This window comes from Arachis hypogaea, chromosome 2 (genome assembly GCF_003086295.3).
Source record: "Arachis hypogaea cultivar Tifrunner chromosome 2, arahy.Tifrunner.gnm2.J5K5, whole genome shotgun sequence".
NCBI classification, from domain to species: domain Eukaryota; kingdom Viridiplantae; phylum Streptophyta; class Magnoliopsida; order Fabales; family Fabaceae; genus Arachis; species Arachis hypogaea.
The window spans coordinates 59,359,043-59,378,466 of record NC_092037.1 but is presented as its reverse complement, the minus strand read 5'-3'; the positions used below and the strand labels follow the sequence as shown (position 1 = coordinate 59,378,466).

The 19,424-nt window shown below is 41.2% G+C and overlaps 1 non-coding gene across 1 annotated transcript; it reads left to right on the top strand.

Annotated features, from left to right (window-relative positions):
- Positions 1 to 6,657: 6,657 nt before the first annotated feature.
- LOC112766712 (small nucleolar RNA R71) lies at positions 6,658 to 6,765 on the top strand. Its single transcript, XR_003184524.1, has one exon. It is a non-coding gene; the product is annotated as a small nucleolar RNA R71 (small nucleolar RNA).
- The last annotated feature ends 12,659 nt before the right edge of the window (positions 6,766 to 19,424 follow it).

The following is a 19,424-nucleotide window of genomic DNA, read 5'->3' as shown; positions in this document are numbered from 1 at the left end:
AATTTTGTAAGGTGTACTTCGGCAACAATGTTGTCGATTAGGTCACACCAGAATAGAGAGTGATTCTCTGGTGGATGCTTCATTGCTTCTTCTAGGCTAAAACTCACGACCCTCCCATCTATCTCAAATGAGTAGGTTCCCGAGTAGGCGTCTAGCTTAAATCTAGAAGTCCTCAAAAATAGTCTTCCAAGTAAGATAGATGATGTTCTCTCGGGTTCATTTGATGGCATCTCAAGGACATAGAAGTCAATCGGAAACACCAACCCTTTAATATTCACCAATACATCTTCCGCCATACCCGCTACGGTTATTATACTTTTATCCACTAGGACAAATCTCGCCACCGACCTTTTTAGCGGTGGTAACTTCAATATTTGGTAGACTGGTGCGCGAAATTGTGAACAATACTTTTCACAACTCTCATAATCCCCGGTCATGAACCCCAAAAACTTGGTGTTCAATACCATGGCATTACACAACTTCGCACAACTAACCAGCAAGTGCACTGGGTCGTCCAAGTAATAAACCTTACGCGAGTAAGGGTCGATCCCACGGAGATTGTTAGTATGAAGCAAACTATGGTCATCTTGTAAATCTTAGTCAGGCAAACTCAAATGGATACGGTGATGAATGAAAATAAACACAAAGGTAAAGATAGAGGTACTTATGTAATTCATTGGTAGGAACTTCAGATAAGCGCATGAAGATGCCTTCCCTTCCGTCTCTCTGCTTTCCTACTGTCTTCATCCAATCCTTCTTATTCCTTTCCATGGCAAGCTTGTGTAGGGTTTCACCGTTGTCAATGGCTACCTCCCATCCTCTCAGTGAAAACGATTGCATATGCTCTGTCACAGCACGCGGAATTCAGCTGTCGGTTCTCGGTCAGGCCGGAATAGAATCCATCGATTCTTTTGCGTCTGTCACTAACGCCCCGCCTGCTAGGAGTTTGAAGCACGTCACAGTCATTCAATCATTGAATCCTACTCAGAATACCACAGACAAGGTTAGACCTTCCGGATTCTCTTGAATGCCGCCATCAGTTCTTGCCTATACCACGAAGATTCCGGTTAAAGAATCCAAGAGATATTCACCCAATCGAAGGTAGAACGGAGGTGGTTGTCAGTCACACGTTCATAGGTGAGAATGATGATGAGTGTCACGGATCATCACATTCATCAAGTTGAAGAACAAGTGATATCTTAGAACAAGAACAAGCGGAATTGAATGGAAGAACAATAGTAATTGCATTAATACTCGAGGTACAGCAGAGCTCCACACCTTAATCTATGGTGTGTAGAAGCTCCACCGTTGAAAATACATAAGAACAAGGTCTAGGCATGGCCGAATGGCCAGCCTCCAATGATCTAAGATAGCATAAAATGAAGATAGCTACCCAGATATCTCAATACAATAGTAAAAGGTCCTACTTATAGAAAACTAGTAGCCTAAGGTGTACAGAGATGAGTAAAAGACATAAAAATCCACTTCCGGGCCCACTTGGTGTGTGCTTGGGCTGAGCAATGAAGCATTTTCGTGCAGAGACTCTTCTTGGAGTTAAACGCCAGCTTTTATGCCAGTTTGGGCGTTTAACTCCCATTTTGGTGCCAGTTCCGGCGTTTAACGCTGGGATTTCTGAGGGTGACTTTGTACGCCGGTTTGGGCCATCAAATCTTGGGCAAAGTATGGACTATCATATATTGCTGGAAAGCCCAGGATGTCTACTTTCCAACGCCGTTGAGAGCGCGCCAATTGGGCTTCTGTAGCTCCAGAAAATCCACTTCGAGTGCAGGGAGGTCAGAATCCAACAGCATCTGCAATCCCTTTTAGTCTCTGAATCAGATTTTTGCTCAGGTCCCTCAATTTCAGCCAGAAAATACCTGAAATCACAGAAAAACACACAAACTCATAGTAAAGTCCAGAAAAGTGAATTTTAACTAAAAACTAATAAAAATATACTAAAAACTAACTAGATCATACTAAAAACATACTAAAAACAATGCCAAAAAGTATACAAATTATCCGCTCATCACAATACCAAACTTAAATTGTTGCTTGTCCTCAAGCAACTGAAAATCAAATAAGATAAAAAGAAGAGAATATGCAATGAATTCCAAAAACATCTATGAAGATCAGTATTAATTAGATGAGCGGGGCTTTTAGCTTTTTGCCTCTGAACAGTTTTGGCATCTCACTCTATCCTTTGAAATTCAGAATGGTTGGCTTCTTTAGGAACTTAGAATCCAGATAGTGTTATTGATTCTCCTAGTAAAGTATGATGATTCTTGAACATAGCTACCTTTTGAGTCTTGGCTGTGGCCCAAAGCACTCTGTCTTCCAGTATTACCACCGGATACATACATGCCACAGACGCATAATTGGGTGAACCTTTTCAGATTGTGACTCAGCTTTGCTAGAGTCCCCAACTAGAGGTGTCCAGGGTTCTTAAGCACACTCTTATTGCCTTGGATCACAACTTTATTTTTTTTTCTTTTCTCTCTCTTTTTTTTTTCGTTTTCTTTTCTTCTTCACTCTTTTTTTTTTCGAAATTTTCTTTTTTTTTTGAATAGTAATGCTTTTTTTTGCTTCAAGAATCATTGTAATGATTTTTCAGATCCTCAGTAACATGTCTCCTTTTTCATCATTCTTTCAAGAGCCAACATTCATGAACCACAAATTCAAAAGACATATGCACTGTTTAAGCATACATTCAGAAGACAAAAGTAATGCCACCACATCAAAATAATTAAACTGTTATAAAATTCAAAATTCATGCAATTCTTATCTTTTCAATTTAAGCACGTTTTTATTCAAGAAAGGTGATGGATTCATAGGACATTCATAACTTTAAGGCATAGACACTAAGACACTAATGATCACAAGACACAAACATGGATAAACATAAGCACATAAAATTCGAAAAACAGAAGAATAAAGAACAAGGAAATCAAAGAACGGGTCCACCTTAGTGATGGCGGCTCTTTCTTCCTCTTGAAGATCCTATAGAGTGCTTGAGCTCCTCAATGTCTCTTCCTTGTCTTTGTTGCTCCTCCTTCATGATTCTTTGATCTTCTCTAATTTCATGGAGGATGATGGAGTGTTCTTGATGCTCCACCCTTAGTTGTCCCATGTTGGAACTCAATTCTCCTAGGGAGGTGTTTAGTTGCTCCCAATAGTTTTGTGGAGGGAAGTGCATCCCTTGAGGCATCTCAGGGATCTCATGATGAGTGGGGTCTCTTGTGTGCTCCATCCTCTTCTTAGTGATGGGCTTGTCCTCATCAATAGGGATGTCTCCCTCTATGTCAACTCCAACTGAATAACAGAGGTGACAGATGAGATGAGGAAAGGCTAACCTTGCCAAGGTAGAGGACTTGTCCGCCACCTTATAGAGTTCTTGGGCTATAACCTCATGAACTTCTATTTCTTCTCCAATCATGATGCTATGGATCATGATAGCCCGGTCTATGGTAACTTCGGACCGGTTGCTAGTGGGAATGATTGAGCGTTGGATGAACTCCAACCATCCTCTAGCCACGGGTTTGAGGTCATGCCTTCTCAATTGAACCGGCTTTCCTCTTGAATCTCTCTTCCATTGGGCGCCCTCTTCACATATGACTGTGAGGACTTGGTCCAACCTTTGATCAAAGTTGACCCTTCTAGTGTAAGGATGTTCATCTCCTTGCATCATAGGCAAGTTGAACGCCACCCTCACACTTTCCGGACTAAAATCCAAGTATTTCCCCCGAACCATAGTAAGATAATTCTTTGGATTCGGGTTCACACTTTGGTCATGGTTCTTGGTGATCCATGCATTGGCATAGAACTCTAGAACCATCAAGATTCCGAGTTGTTGAATGGGGTTGGTAAGAACTTCCCAACCTCTTCTTTGGATCTCATGTCGGATCTCCGGATATTCACCCTTTTTGAGTGAAAAAGGGACCTCGGGGATCACCTTCTTCAAGGCCACAACTTCATAGAAGTGGTCTTGATGCACCCTTGAGATGAATCTTTCCATCTCCCATGACTCGGAGGTGGAAGCCTTTGCCTTCCCTTTCCTCTTTCTAGAGGTTTCTCCGGCCTTGGATGCCATAAATGGTTATGGAAAAACAAAAAGCAATGCTTTTACCACACCAAACTTAAAATGTTTGCTCGTCCTCGAGCAAAAGAAGAAAGAAGAGAGTAGAAGAAGAAGAAATGAGGGGAAAGGGAATGGCTTTAATTTTCGGCCAAGAAGGGGAGAAGTGGTGTGTATGTTGTGTGAAAATGAAGGAGTGAAGGAGGGTTTATATAGGAGAGGGGAAGAGGGATGTTCGGCCATTTGAGGGTGGGTTTGGGTGGGAAAGTGGTTTGAATTTGAATGGTGGGGTAGGTGGGGTTGTATGAAGGATGGATGTGAGTGATGAAGAGAAAGATGGGATTTGATAGGTGAGGGGTTTTTGGGGAAGAGGTGTTGAGGTGATTGGTGAATGGGGAAGAAGAAGAGAGAGAGTGGTGGGGTAGGTGGGGATCCTGTGGGGTCCACAGATCCTGAGGTGTCAAGGAAAAGTCATCCCTGCACCAAATGGCATTCAAAATCACGTTTTGAGCCATTTCTGGCGTTAAACGCCGGGCTGGTGCCCATTTCTGGCGTTTAACGCCAGCTTCTTGCCCCTTTCTGGCGTTTAACGCCAGTCTGGTGCCCCTTTCTGGCGTTAAACGCCCAGAATGGTGCCAGACTGGGCGTTAAACGCCCAACAGCTAACCTCACTGGCGTTTAAACGCCAGTGGGTGCGTCCTCCAGGGTGTGCTGTTTTTCTTCCTGTTTTTCATTCTGTTTTTGCTTTTTTCATTAATTTTGTGACTTCTCATGATCATCAACCTAAAAAAAAAGAGAAAATAACAAAATAAAATAGATAAAAATATAACATTGGGTTGCCTCCCAACAAGCGCTTCTTTAATGTCAGTAGCTTGACAGAGGACTCTCATGGAGCCTCAGAAATGCTCAGAGCTATGTTGGAACCTCCCAACACCAAACTTAGAGTTTGAATGTGGGGGTTCAACACCAAACTTAGAGTTTGGTTGTGGCCTCCCAACACCAAACTTAGAGTTTGACTGTGGGGGCTCTGTTTGGCTCTGTTTTGAGAGAAGCTCTTCATGCTTCCGCTCCATGATGACAGAGGGATATCCTTGGGCCTTAAACACCAAGGATTCTTCATTCACTTGAATGATCAACTCTCCTCTATCAACATCAATCACAGCCTTTGCAGTGGCTAGGAAGGGTCTGCCAAGGATGATGGATTCATCCATGCACTTCCCAGTCTCTAGGACTATGAAATCAGTAGGGATGTAATGGTTTTCAACTTTAACCAGAACATCCTCTACAAGTCCATGGGCTTGTTTTCTTGAGTTGTCTGCCATCTCTAGTGAGATTTTTGCAGCTTGCACCTCAGAGATTCCTAATTTCTCCATTACAGAGAGAGGCATGAGGTTTACACTTGACCCTAAGTCACACAAGGCCTTCTTGAAGGTCATGGTGCCTATGGTACAAGGTATTGAAAACTTCCCAGGATCCTGTCTCTTTTGAGGCAGTTTCTGCCTAGACAAGTCATCCAGTTCTTTGGTGAGCAAAGGGGGTTCATCCTCCCAAGTCTCATTTCCAAATAACTTGTCATTTAGCTTCATGATTGCTCCAAGGTATTTAGCAACTTGCTCTTCAGTGACATACTCATCCTCTTCAGAGGAAGAATACTCATCAGAGCTCATGAATGGCAGAAGTAAGTCCAATGGAATCTTTATGGTCTCAGTTTGAGCCTCAGATTCCCATGGTTCCTCATTAGGGAACTCATTGGAGGCCAGTGGATGCCCAGTGAGGCCTTCCTCAGTGGCGTTCACTGCCTCTTCTTCCTCCCAAAATTCGGCCATGTTGATGGCCTTGCACTCTCCTTTTGGATTTTCTTCTGTATTGCTTGGAAGAGTACTAGGAGGGAGCTCAGTAATTTTCTTGCTCAGCTGACCCACCTGTCCTTCCAAATTTCTAATGGAAGACCTTATTTCAGTCATGAAACTTTGAGTGGTTTTGATTAGATCAGAGACCATGGTTGCTAAGTCAGAGGTATTCTGCTTAGAACTCTCTGTCTGTTGCTGAGAAGATGATGGAAAAGGCTTGCTATTGCTAAACCTGTTTCTTCCACCATTGTTGTTATTGAAACCTTGTTGAGGTCTCTGTTGATCCTTCCATGAAAGATTTGGATGATTCCTCCATGAAGGATTATAGGTGTTTCCATAGGGTTCTCCCATGTAATTCACCTCTTCCATTGAAGGGTTCTCAGGATCATAAGCTTCTTCCTCAGATGAAGCCTCCTTAGTATTGCTTGGTGCATTTTGCTTTCCAGACAGACTTTGAGAAATCATATTGACTTGTTGAGTCAATATTTTGTTCTGTGCCAATATGGCATTCAGAGTGTCAATCTCAAGGACTCCTTTCTTCTGACTAGTCCCATTGTTCACAGGATTCCTTTCAGAAGTGTACATGAATTGGTTATTTGCAACCATTTCAATCAGTTCTTGAGCTTCAGCAGGCGTCTTCTTCAGATGAAGAGATCCTCCTGCAGAGCTATCCAAAGACATCTTGGATAGTTCAGAGAGACCATCATAGAAAATACCTATGATGCTCCATTCAGAAAGCATATCAGAAGGACACTTTCTGATTAATTGTTTGTATCTTTCCCAAGCTTCATAGAGGGATTCTCCTTCCTTCTGTCTGAAGGTTTGGACTTCCACTCTAAGCTTACTCAATTTTTGAGGTGGAAAGAACTTTGCCAAGAAGGCATTGACTAGCTTTTCCCAAGAGTCCAGGCTTTCTTTAGGTTGAGAGTCCAACCATGTTCTAGCTCTGTCTCTTACAGCAAAAGGGAATAGCATAAGTCTGTAGACCTCAGGGTCAACCCCATTAGTCTTGACAGTGTCACAGATTTGCAAGAACTCAGCCAAAAACTGATGAGGATCTTCCAGTGGAAGTCCATGGAACTTGCAATTCTGTTGCATTAGAGAAACTAATTGAGGCTTAAGCTCAAAGTTGTTTGCTCCAATGGCAGGGATAGAGATGCTTCTCCCATAGAAATCGGGAGTAGGTGCAGTAAAGTCACCCAGCACCTTCCTTGCATTGTTGGTATTGTTGTTTTCAGCTGCCATGTGTTCTTCTTCTTTGAAGAATTCGGTCAGGTCCTCTAAAGAGAGTTGTGCTTTGGCTTCTCTTAGCTTTCTCTTCAAGGTCCTCTCAGGTTCAGGATCAGCCTCAACAAGAATGCTTTTGTCTTTGCTCCTGCTCATATGAGAGAGAAGAGGACAAGAAAATGTGGAATCCTCTATGTCACAGTATAGAGATTCCTTTAGGTGTCAGAGGAGAAGAAAAGTAGAAGACAGAAGTAGAAAATTCGAACTTATCAAAGAAGATGGAGTTCGAAATTTGCATCAAGAAATAGTATTAGTCCATAAATAGAAGGATGTGAGAAGAAGGGAAGTGATTTTCGAAAATTAAGTAAAAATTTTGAAAACATTTTTGAAAAACATTACTTAATTTTTGAAAATGAAAGTGGGAAAGAAATAAAATGATTTTTGAAAAAGATTTTGAAATTAGAAATCAAAGAGATTTGATTTGAAAATTATTTTGAAAAAGATATGGTTAAGAAGATATGATTGGTTTTAAAAAAATGTGATTGAGAAGATATGATTTGAAAAACATTTTGAAAAGATTTGATTTTGAAAAATTAAAAACTTGACTAACAAGAAAAGATATGATTCAGACATTAAACCTTTCTCAACAGAAAAGGCAACATACTTGAATTGTTGAATCAAATCATTAATTGATAGCAAGTATTTTTGAAAATAGAAAGAAATTGAATTTGAAAAAGATTTGATTGAAAAGATATGATTTGAAAAAAATTTGATTTTGAAAAACTTTGAAAACTTGAAAAAAATTTGCATTGAAAACAGAATCCTCCCCCTTGTGCCATCCTGGCGTTAAACGCCCAGAATGGTGCACATTCTGGCGTTTAACGCCCAAAACTATACCCTTTTGGGCGTTAAACGCCCAACCAGGTACCCTGGCTAGCGTTTAAACGCCAGTCTGTCCTTCTTCACTGGGCGTTTTGAGCGCCCAGCTTTTTCTGTGTAATTCCTCTGCTGTATGTTCTGAATCTTCAATTCTCTGTATCATTGACTTAAGAAGACACAAATTAAAAATATTTTTGGATTTTTAATAATAAGAAAAAATGCAATAAGAATCAAATAACAATGCATGCAAGACACCAAACTTAGCAGTTTGTATACTACTGACACTAACAACATGAGAATGCATATGAGACACACAAAACACTCAAGTCAATTGAATTCAAAGATCAGAGCACGAAAATTATCAAGAATTACTTGAGAATCCTTAATACATATGAATGAATGCATGAAATTGACACCAAACTTAAGATGAGACACTAGACTCAAACAAGAAACATACAATATTTTTGAATTTTATGATTTTTGTAAATTTTTTTTGTGTTTTTCGAAAATTAAGTGGAAAAAGATATCAAAATTCTTAATGAGAATTCCAGGAATCAGTGCAATGCTAGTCTAAGACTCCGGTCCAGGAATTAGACATGGCTTCACAGCCAGCCAAGCTTTCAAAGAAAGCTTCGGTCCAAAACACTAGACATGGCCAATGGCCAGCCAAGCCTTAGCAGATCACTGCTCCAAAAGCAAGATTGATAAAGATCAACAAGCTCTTGTGATGATAAGTTGAAACCTCGGTCCAATGAGATTAGACATGGCTTCTCAGCCAGCCAGACTTCAACAAATCATCATGAAACTCTAGAATTCATCTTCAAGAATTTCGAAAAAAAATAAATACCTAATCTAAGCAACAAGATGAACCGTCAGTTGTCCAAACTGAACAATCCCCGACAACGGCGCCAAAAACTTGGTGCTGTTGCCGGATCTTGGCACTGATGTTACCGGACCAAAAGCTTGCTCAAAACTTGAACAATCCCCGGCAACGGCGCCAAAAACTTGGTGCGCGAAATTGTGAACAATACTTTTCACAACTCTCATAATCCCCGGTCATGAACCCCAAAAACTTGGTGTTCAATACCATGGCATTACACAACTTCGCACAACTAACCAGCAAGTGCACTGGGTCGTCCAAGTAATAAACCTTACGCGAGTAAGGGTCGATCCCACGGAGATTGTTAGTATGAAGCAAGCTATGGTCATCTTGTAAATCTTAGTCAGGCAAACTCAAATGGATACGGTGATGAACGAAAATAAACACAAAGGTAAAGATAGAGGTACTTATGTAATTCATTGGTAGGAACTTCAGATAAGCGCATGAAGATGCCTTCCCTTCCGTCTCTCTGCTTTCCTACTGTCTTCATCCAATCCTTCTTATTCCTTTCCATGGCAAGCTTGTGTAGGGTTTCACCGTTGTCAATGGCTACCTCCCATCCTCTCAGTGAAAACGATTGCATATGCTCTGTCACAGCACGCGGAATTCAGCTGTCGGTTCTCGGTCAGGCCGGAATAGAATCCATCGATTCTTTTGCGTCTGTCACTAACGCCCCGCCTGCTAGGAGTTTGAAGCACGTCACAGTCATTCAATCATTGAATCCTACTCAGAATACCACAGACAAGGTTAGACCTTCCGGATTCTCTTGAATGCCGCCATCAGTTCTTGCCTATACCACGAAGATTCCGGTTAAAGAATCCAAGAGATATTCACCCAATCGAAGGTAGAACGGAGGTGGTTGTCAGTCACACGTTCATAGGTGAGAATGATGATGAGTGTCACGGATCATCACATTCATCAAGTTGAAGAACAAGTGATATCTTAGAACAAGAACAAGCGGAATTGAATGGAAGAACAATAGTAATTGCATTAATACTCGAGGTACAGCAGAGCTCCACACCTTAATCTATGGTGTGTAGAAGCTCCACCGTTGAAAATACATAAGAACAAGGTCTAGGCATGGCCGAATGGCCAGCCTCCCAATGATCTAAGATAGCATAAAATGAAGATAGCTACCCAGATATCTCAATACAATAGTAAAAGGTCCTACTTATAGAAAACTAGTAGCCTAAGGTGTACAGAGATGAGTAAAAGACATAAAAATCCACTTCCGGGCCCACTTGGTGTGTGCTTGGGTTGAGCAATGAAGCATTTTCGTGCAGAGACTCTTCTTGGAGTTAAACGCCAGCTTTTATGCCAGTTTGGGCGTTTAACTCCCATTTTGGTGCCAGTTCCGGCGTTTAACGCTGGGATTTCTGAGGGTGACTTTGTACGCCGGTTTGGGCCATCAAATCTTGGGCAAAGTATGGACTATCATATATTTCTGGAAAGCCCAGGATGTCTACTTTCCAACTCCGTTGAGAGCGCGCCAATTGGGCTTCTGTAGCTCCAGAAAATCCACGTCGAGTGCAGGGAGGTCAGAATCCAACAGCATCTGCAGTCCTTTTTAGTCTCTGAATCAGATTTTTGCTCAGGTCCCTCAATTTCAGCCAGAAAATACCTGAAATCACAGAAAAACACACAAACTCATAGTAAAGTCCAGAAAAGTGAATTTTAACTAAAAACTAATAAAAATATACTAAAAACTAACTAGATCATACTAAAAACATACTAAAAACAATGCCAAAAAGTATACAAATTATCCGCTCATCATAGACAGAGAGCGGCATAATGCTAATGCATGCGCCGAGATCACACATACAATCTAAGGATCGAACTCCATTGATGGTGCAAGTAACCATACAAGGGCCCGGGTCATCACATTTCTTGGGCAATGCTCCCATTAAAGCGGAAATAGAACTCCCCAATGGGATGGTTTCCAATTCAAGAATTTTGTCCTTGTTCATGCATAGATCTTTGAGGAATTTTGCATATCTAGGAACTTGATGGATAGCATCAAAGAGGGGAATGGTTACCTCGACTTTTTTGAACATTTCTATCATTTTGGGGTCGAGCTCTATGCGCTTCTTAGCTTTCTTTGCAAGTGTTGGAAATGGGAGTGGTTGAGCAATTTCTTCTTCCAAGGTTCTCTTTGTCTTGGGGGTCTCTTTTGTTGGTTGAGTTTCTTCATTCTCAACTATGACTTGTGGTGCCTCCTCTTCCACTACCTCTTCTATATCTATTCCCTCATCCCCTTGAGCGGTTGGGATGGGATTTGAATCCTTTGCTCCCTTCTCTTTTAATTGTGTTCCAGATCTTAGGGTGATGGCATTGATGCCTCCCTTAGGATTGGGTTGAGGTTGAGAGGGGATGACGCTTTGGGTTGGGGGTTGAGGAGTGGGATTTGATGGTGGGTCCATGCGTGTGAGAAGGGCTTGTAGTGTAGAGGTGAGGCCAGTGAGACCGGAAGCAAGTGTGCTTTGTAGTTCCTTTTGGCCTTGAATGATGGTCCGGAGTGTATCATCTTGGTTAGATGGGGAGGTCGGGTATGTGAGTTGAGGGGCTTGTGATTGGTTGGGTGGTGGTCTTTGATGTGGTGTTTGGTATGTTTGGTAGTTTCTTTGTTGGTTTTGTTGGTTGTATGGTTGGGTTTGTTGGTTGTATGGTTGGTTTTGTTGGTTGTATGGTGGCCGGTTTTGTGAGTTGTTGTTGTTCTATCTTTGGCCACCTCCGTTGTTGTTGTTGTTGTTGTCCCTATTTCCTTGTTGATGATTGTCCCTCCAATTTTGATTTTGATTGCCACTCCCTTGATTGTAGCTTCGTCCTTGATAAGGGTATACCCTTGGTTAGGATTACCGCCTTGGTAGTACCTTTGATTTGGGCGGTCATAGAAATTGTGAGTAGCCGCCAAGGTGTTGTCTTCTTGAAGGCTTGGGCACTCATCCGTGTAGTGGGAATAGCATGAACAAATACCACACACTTTCTGAGGGACCAATTGTTGATTGTATTGTTGAGGGGGTGGTGGTTGTTGGTATGGTTGAGGTTGTTGTGGTTGTTGTTGGCTCAGTTGGAGTTGCCTCAAGATGGATATCATTTTGCTCAAGGATTTGGTTAGAGCGGTGGTTTCGCTACTAGTTGATACCTCATTCACGGTTTTTGGGCGGTTGACTCTTCGTCTCATATGTTGATTGGATTCGGCTAAGTCGATGATAAGTTGCCATGCCTCCTCTGCTGTTTTATATTTAGACAAAGAGCCATTGCTAGAAGTGTCCAAGAGAGTTCTATCTTGTTCTCGCATCCTTTGACATATGTATCCAAGCAACACTTGAGTGTCAATCATGTGATTAGGGCATGCGTCTAGTAGCTTACGAAACCGTTCCCAATATTCGTATAGTGGTTCCGTTTCACCTTGTACAATACATGACATTTCCTTCCTTAGCCTATCCATCTTTTCCGGGGGCAAGAATTTATCCAAGAATCCTCTTCTAAGTAAGTCCCAATCGGAAGTGACTTCACTAGATAGGGTGTAGAACCATTCTTGAGCCTTGTCCTCAAGAGAGAAAGGGAAAACAAACAGCCATATAGCAACCTCATCGGATCCTTCCCGTCTAGTTGTTGAGCATATACGATGAAAATCTTTGAGATGTCGAATAGGGTCTTGTGCGGGAAGTCCATGGAACTTAGGTAGGAGGTTGATCAAAGCGGTCTTCAGTTCAAAGTTTGCATTCAAGTTGGGGTGAGTTACATGAAGGGGTTGAAGAACATAATCCGGTGCACCCGCTTCTTTGATAGTAACTCTCCTCGGAGCGGCCATGGTGTTAGTACCTAAAGCAAAAGAAGAATTGTTAGTGATATTGATGGGAGAATGGTTATTGCCTTCTTCGAGTGACGGTTCAATATTTACTTTTAATAAGGTGGGTAAGGTGGTGAAAACCTTTTCACCTTCCCCAAAAGTTAACCGCTTCCGAGCTTGTCTAATATGAAGCAAAGTTCGTTCTATTTCCGGATCAAATGGGACTAAGCTTGGATTCGGTTGTGAACGTGTCATGCAATGAAGGAGAAGTAAAACTCATGGTAATGATGGGGTTTAGTTATTTGAACAAAGAATTACAATGAAATGCACTATGTACATATACACATATTTACTCTAAACAATAACATGGCACACTAAGCAACTCCCCGGCAACGGCGCCATTTTGATAAACGAAATTTAGCATGCCGATTTAGAATTCAATAATGGATATGATCGTGAGTATAGTCTAATCAACATTCACAACTTCGCATCAAACAATTTTACAATCTATAACCGAGAGTACTACTCTCCCGAGTCGTCCTCCCTTGGAATTGCTAGAGAATGCATATTATTGATTAGGAAGCTTTGTTATGATTCTTTTAGATGTTTAGCGAGAATAGATGGTAAACTATCAATATTAAAAGACTTGGCCTAGGGTTGGCATTAGAAATTCTATCATTATAGTTTCTTCAATGATGATAACAATTAGGCTTTACTTCATTTAGTTAACCCCTAGGTATAGAGGAAAGTCAAATGAGATTAACTAACTTGAGTCACAAGTCCTAGTTTTACCCTAGGGAAATCTAGCTTTAGTGCACTCCAAGTCAATTAGCAATTCCTAATTCCCAATCAACAATTGACATAAACTATTCAACGTTCTCTAATGGTCCAAACCCCTATGCCAAGTAAGAAACTTTTACTCCATAACTAGTATTGGCATTTTATCAAACACTTGATGAGCAAGGATGAAAGACATAGTAAGAATGAGAAGAAATTAGAATTAAAAGCACTTCAATGCAAGAAATTAACAACAATTAACTAAGAACAACAATAGAAATGAACTTCTCAAGAAATTGATAGAATCCAAAACCACAAAGTTGAATCTAAGATATACGAGAATTGATCAATTACAAGCACTAATTGAGATTAGAGAAGAAGATCTATAATAGGAACAAAGTAAATTGAGAATTGCAAATTGATCTCACCAAAGAGTGATTGAGAATTCAGAAATTGAAGAAGATGAACCCTAATGAGAGCTTGAGATCTCCCTCTCTACCCAAGAGTGTAACTACCACAAGGAGAAAAATCTAGAAACATGTAAAAATGAGCTAAAAAGTCCTTTAACCCTTTAACCCCTGGTCATTTAAGCTTCTCCCGCTAAGGCACTTCCCCAAAATGGGATCTCCAACTGTCTCCACGCCCAGGTCACGTGACCCCTTAAAAAAATCATGTTCGAGCATCGGCGCGCTCGCGCAAAGTACATTCTGAACTTTTAGGGAAGCTAATCATTCTGAACTTCAAAGAAAAAAGTGAGATGCCAAAACTTTTAGGGAAAATTTATACGCTTTTTGGCATTGTTTTTAGGTAGTTTTTAGTATGATCTAGTTACTTTTAGGGATGTTTTCATTAGTTTTTATACTAAATTCACATTTCTGGACTTTACTATGAGTTTGTGTGTTTTTCTGTGATTTCAGGTATTTTCTGGCTGAAATTGAGGGACCTAAGCAAAACTCTGATAAGAAGGCTGACAAAGGACTGCTGATGCTGTTGGAATCTGACCTCCTTACACTCGAAATGGATTTTTTGGAGCTGCATAACTCCAAATGGGACGCTCTCAACGGCGTTGGAAAGTAGACATCCAGAGCTTTCCAGCAATATATAATAGTTTATACTTTATTTGAGATTTGACGACGTAAACTGGCGCTCAACGCCAGTTATATGCTGCATTCTAGAGTCAAATGCCAGAAACACGTCACGAACCAGAGTTTAACGCCCATAACACGTTACAACTTGGCGTTTGATGAGTGGATAATTTATACGCTTTTTGGCATTGTTTTTAGTATGTTTTCAGTATGTTTTAGTTAGTTTTTAGTATATTTTTATTAGTTTTTAGTTAAAATTCACTTTTCTGGACTTTACTATGAGTTTGTGTGTTTTTCTATGATTTCAGGTATTTTCTGGCTGAAATTGAGGGACTTGAGCAAAAATCTGATTCAGAGGCTGAAAAGGACTGCAGATGCTGTTGGATTCTGACCTCCCTGCACTCGAAGTGGATTTTCTAGAGCTCCAGAAGCCCAATTGGCACGCTCTCAACGGCGTTGGAAATTAGACATCCTGGGCTTTCCAGAAATATATAATAGTCTATACTTTGCCCGAGATTTGATGGCCCAAACCGGCATTCCAAATCAGATCAAAACTGCCCGGCGTTAAACGCCGGAACTGGCACAAGAATAGGAGTTAAACGCCCAAACTGGCATAAAAGCTGGCGTTTAACTCCAAGAGAAGTCTCTACACGAAAAATGCTTCAATGCTCAGCCCAAGCACACACCAAGTGGGCCTGGAAGTGGATTTTTATGTCATTTTCTCATCTCTGTAAACCCTAAGCTACTAGTTCTTTACAAATAGGACCTTTTGCTATTGTATTTTCATCTTTTGATTTTTAGATCTTTTGACCTTTGGATCTTTTGATCTTTAGATCTTTTGATCACGTTTTGGGGGCTGGCTTCTCGGCCATGCCTAGACCTTGTTCTTATGTATTTTCAACGGTGGAGTTTCTACACACCATAGATTAAGGTGTGGAGCTCTGCTGTACCTCGAGTATTAATACAATTACTATTGTTCTTCTATTCAATTCAGCTTGTTCTTGTTCTAAGATATCACTTGTTCTTCAACTTGATGAATGTGATGATCCGTGACACTCATCATCATTCTCACCTATGAACGTGTGCCTGACAACCACCTCCGTTCTACCTTAGATTGAGTGGATATCTCTTGGATCCCTTGATCGGAATCTTCGTGGTATAAGCTAGAACTGATGGCGGAATTCAAGAGAATTCGGAAGGTCTAAACCTTGTCTATGGTATTCTGAGTAGGATTCAATGATTGAATGACTGTGACGAGCTTCAAACTCCTGAAGGCTGGGCGTTAGTGACAGACGCAAAAGAATCAATGGATTCTACTCCAACCTGATTGAGAACCGACAGATGATTATCCGTGCCGTGACAGGGTGCGTTGAACATTTTCACTGAGAGGATGAGAGGTAGCCACTGACAACGGTGAAACCCTACATACAGCTTGCCATGGAAAGGAGTAAGAAGGATTGGATGAAGACAGTAGGAAAGCAGAGAGACGGAAGGGACAAAGCATCTCCATACGCTTATCTAAAATTCTTACCAATGAATTACATAAGTATCTCTATCTTTATCTTTATGTTTTATTCATCATCCATAACCATTTGAGTCTGCCTGACTGAGATTTACAAGGTGACCATAGCTTGCTTCATACCAACAATCTCCGTGGGATCGACCCTTACTCGTATAAGGTTTATTACTTGGACGACCCAGTACACTTGCTGGTTAGTTGTGTGAAGTTGTGATAAATAGTTGAGATTGCAATTGAGCGTACTGATGAGCGGATAATTTATACGCTTTTTGGCATTGTTTTTAGGTAGTTTTTAGTAAGTTCAAGCTACTTTTAGGGATGTTTTCATTAGTTTTTATGTTAAATTCACATTTCTGGACTTTACTATGAGTTTGTGTATTTTTCTGTGATTTCAGGTAATTTCTGGCTGAAATTGAGGGACTTGAGCAAAACTTTGAAAAAGGCTGACAAAAGGACTGCTGATGCTGTTGGAATTTGACCTCCCTGCACTCGAAATGGATTTTCTGGAGCTACAGAACTCGAATTGGCGCGATCTTAACGGCGTTGGAAAGTAGACATCCAGAGCTTTCCAACAATATATAATAGTTCATACTTCATTCGGAAATTGACGACGTAACTTGGCGTTGAACGCCAAGTACATGCTGCTGTCTGGAGTTAAACGCCAGAAACACGTCATGATCCGGAGTTGAACGCCCAAAACACGTTATAACTTGGAGTTCAACTCCAAGAGAAGCCTCAGCTCGTGGATAGACCAAGCTCAGCCCAAACATACACCAAGTGGGCCCCGGAAGTGGATTTATGCATCAATTACTTACTCATGTAAACCCTAGTAGCTAGTCTAGTATAAATAGGATAAGTTACTATTGTATTAGACATCTTTTGACAGTTTAATCTTTTAACTATTCGGTCTCTTGATCATGGAGAGGGCTAGCCATTTGGCCATGCCTGAACCTTTTACTTATGTATTTTCAACAGTGGAGTTTCTGCACACCATAGATTAAGGGAGTGGAGCTCTGCTGTACCTCAAGTTTCAATACAATTATTATTACTTTCTATTCAATTCTCTTCTATCCTTATTCCAAGATATACGTTATACTTAACTTTGATGAATGTGATGATCCGTGACACTCATCATCATTCTCACCTATGAACGCGCGTGACTGACAACCACTTCCGTTCTACTCTAGGCCGGGCGCATATCTCTTAGATTCCCCCAACAGAATCTTCGTGGTATAAGCTAGGTAGATGGCAGCATTCATGAGGATCCGGAAAGTCTAAACCTTGTCTATGGTATTCCGAGTAGGATTCTGGGATTGAATGACTGTGACGAGCTTCAAACTCCTGAAGGCTGGGCGTGATGACAAGCGCAAAAGAATCAAGGGATTCTATTCCAACCTGATTGAGAACCGACAGATGATTAGCCGTGCTGTGACAGAGCATAGGAACGTTTTCACTGAGAGGATGAGATATAGCCATTGACAACGGTGATGCCCTACATACAGCTTGCCATGGAAAAGAGTAGGAAGGATTGGACGAATGTAATAAGAAAATAGAGATACGAGAGGAGCACAGCATCTTCACACACCTATCTGAAATTCCCATTATTGCTTTACATAAGTGTTTCTATCCCTTTTATTTTCTATTTATTTATTAATTTTTGAAACCCAAAACCTTTTAATCTGCCTAACTGAGATTTACAAGGTAACCATAGCTTGCTTCATACCAACAATCTCTGTGGGATCGACCCTTACTCACGTAAGGTATTACTTGGATGACCCAGTACACTTGCTGGTTAAGTTGAACGTAGTTGTGATCACATATGCCAAAGAGCCATTAAATAAATCTCATGCAAATACAAAGAGGGCAATCACAATTTCGTCCACTACGTACCATGTTGATGGCGCCATTGATGATCACAATTTCGTGCACCAAGTTTTTGGCACCGTTGCCGGGGATTGTTTGAGTTTTGACAACTGACGGTTCATCTTGTTGCTTAGTGGTGCGCGAAATTGTGAACAATACTTTTCACAACTCTCATAATCCCCGGTCATGAACCCCAAAAACTTGGTGTTCAATACCATGGCATTACACAACTTCGCACAACTAACCAGCAAGTGCACTGGGTCGTCCAAGTAATAAACCTTACGCGAGTAAGGGTCGATCCCACGGAGATTGTTAGTATTGAAGCAAGCTATGGTCATCTTGTAAATCTTAGTCAGGCAAACTCAAATGGATATGGTGATGAACGAAAATAAACATAAAAGTAAAGATAGAGATACTTATGTAATTCATTGGTAGGAACTTCAGATAAGCGCATGAAGATGCCTTCCCTTCCGTCTCTCTGCTTTCCTACTGTCTTCATCCAATCCTTCTTACTCTTTTCCATGGCAAGCTCATGTAGGGTTTCACCGTTGTCAATGGCTACCTCCCATCCTCTCAGTGAAAACGTTTGCCTATGCTCTGTCACAGCATGGGGTAATCAGCTGTCGGTTCTCGGTCAGGCCGGAATAGAATCCATCAATTCTTTTGCGTCTGTCACTAACGCCCCGCCTGCTAGGAGTTTGAAGCACGTCACAGTCATTCAATCATTGAATCCTACTCAGAATACCACAGACAAGGTTAGACCTTTCGGATTCTCTTGAATGCCGCCATCAGTTCTCGCCTATACCACGAAGACTCTGATCTCACGGAATGGCTGGCTCGTTTGTCAGACGAGCACTCGGTTGTCAGGCGATCAGCCATGCATCGTGCAATCAGGAATCCAAGAGATATTCACTCAATCGAAGGTAGAACGGAGGTGGTTGTCAGTCACACGTTCATAAGTGAGAATGATGATGAGTGTCATGGATCATCACATTCATCAAGTTGAAGAACAAGTGATATCTTAGAACAAGAACAAGCGGAATTGAATGGAAGAACAATAGTAATTGCATTAATACTCGAGGTACAGCAGAGCTCCACACCTTAATCTATGGTGTGTAGAAACTCCACCGTTGAAAATACATAAGAACAAGGTCTAGGCATGGCCGGATGGCCAGCCTTCCAATGATCTAAGATAGCATAAAAATGAAGATAGCTACCCCGATGTCTCAATACAATAGTAAAAGGTCCTACTTATAGAAAACTAGTAGCCTAGGGTGTACAGAGATGAGTAAAAGACATAAAAATCCACTTCCGGGCCCACTTGGTGTGTGCTTGGACTGAGCAATGAAGCATTTTCGTGTAGAGACTCTTCTTGGAGTTAAACGCCAGCTTTAGTGCCAGTTTGGGCGTTTAACTCCCATTTGGGTGCCAGTTCCAGCGTTTAACGCTGGGATTTCTGAGGGTGACTTTGAACGCCGG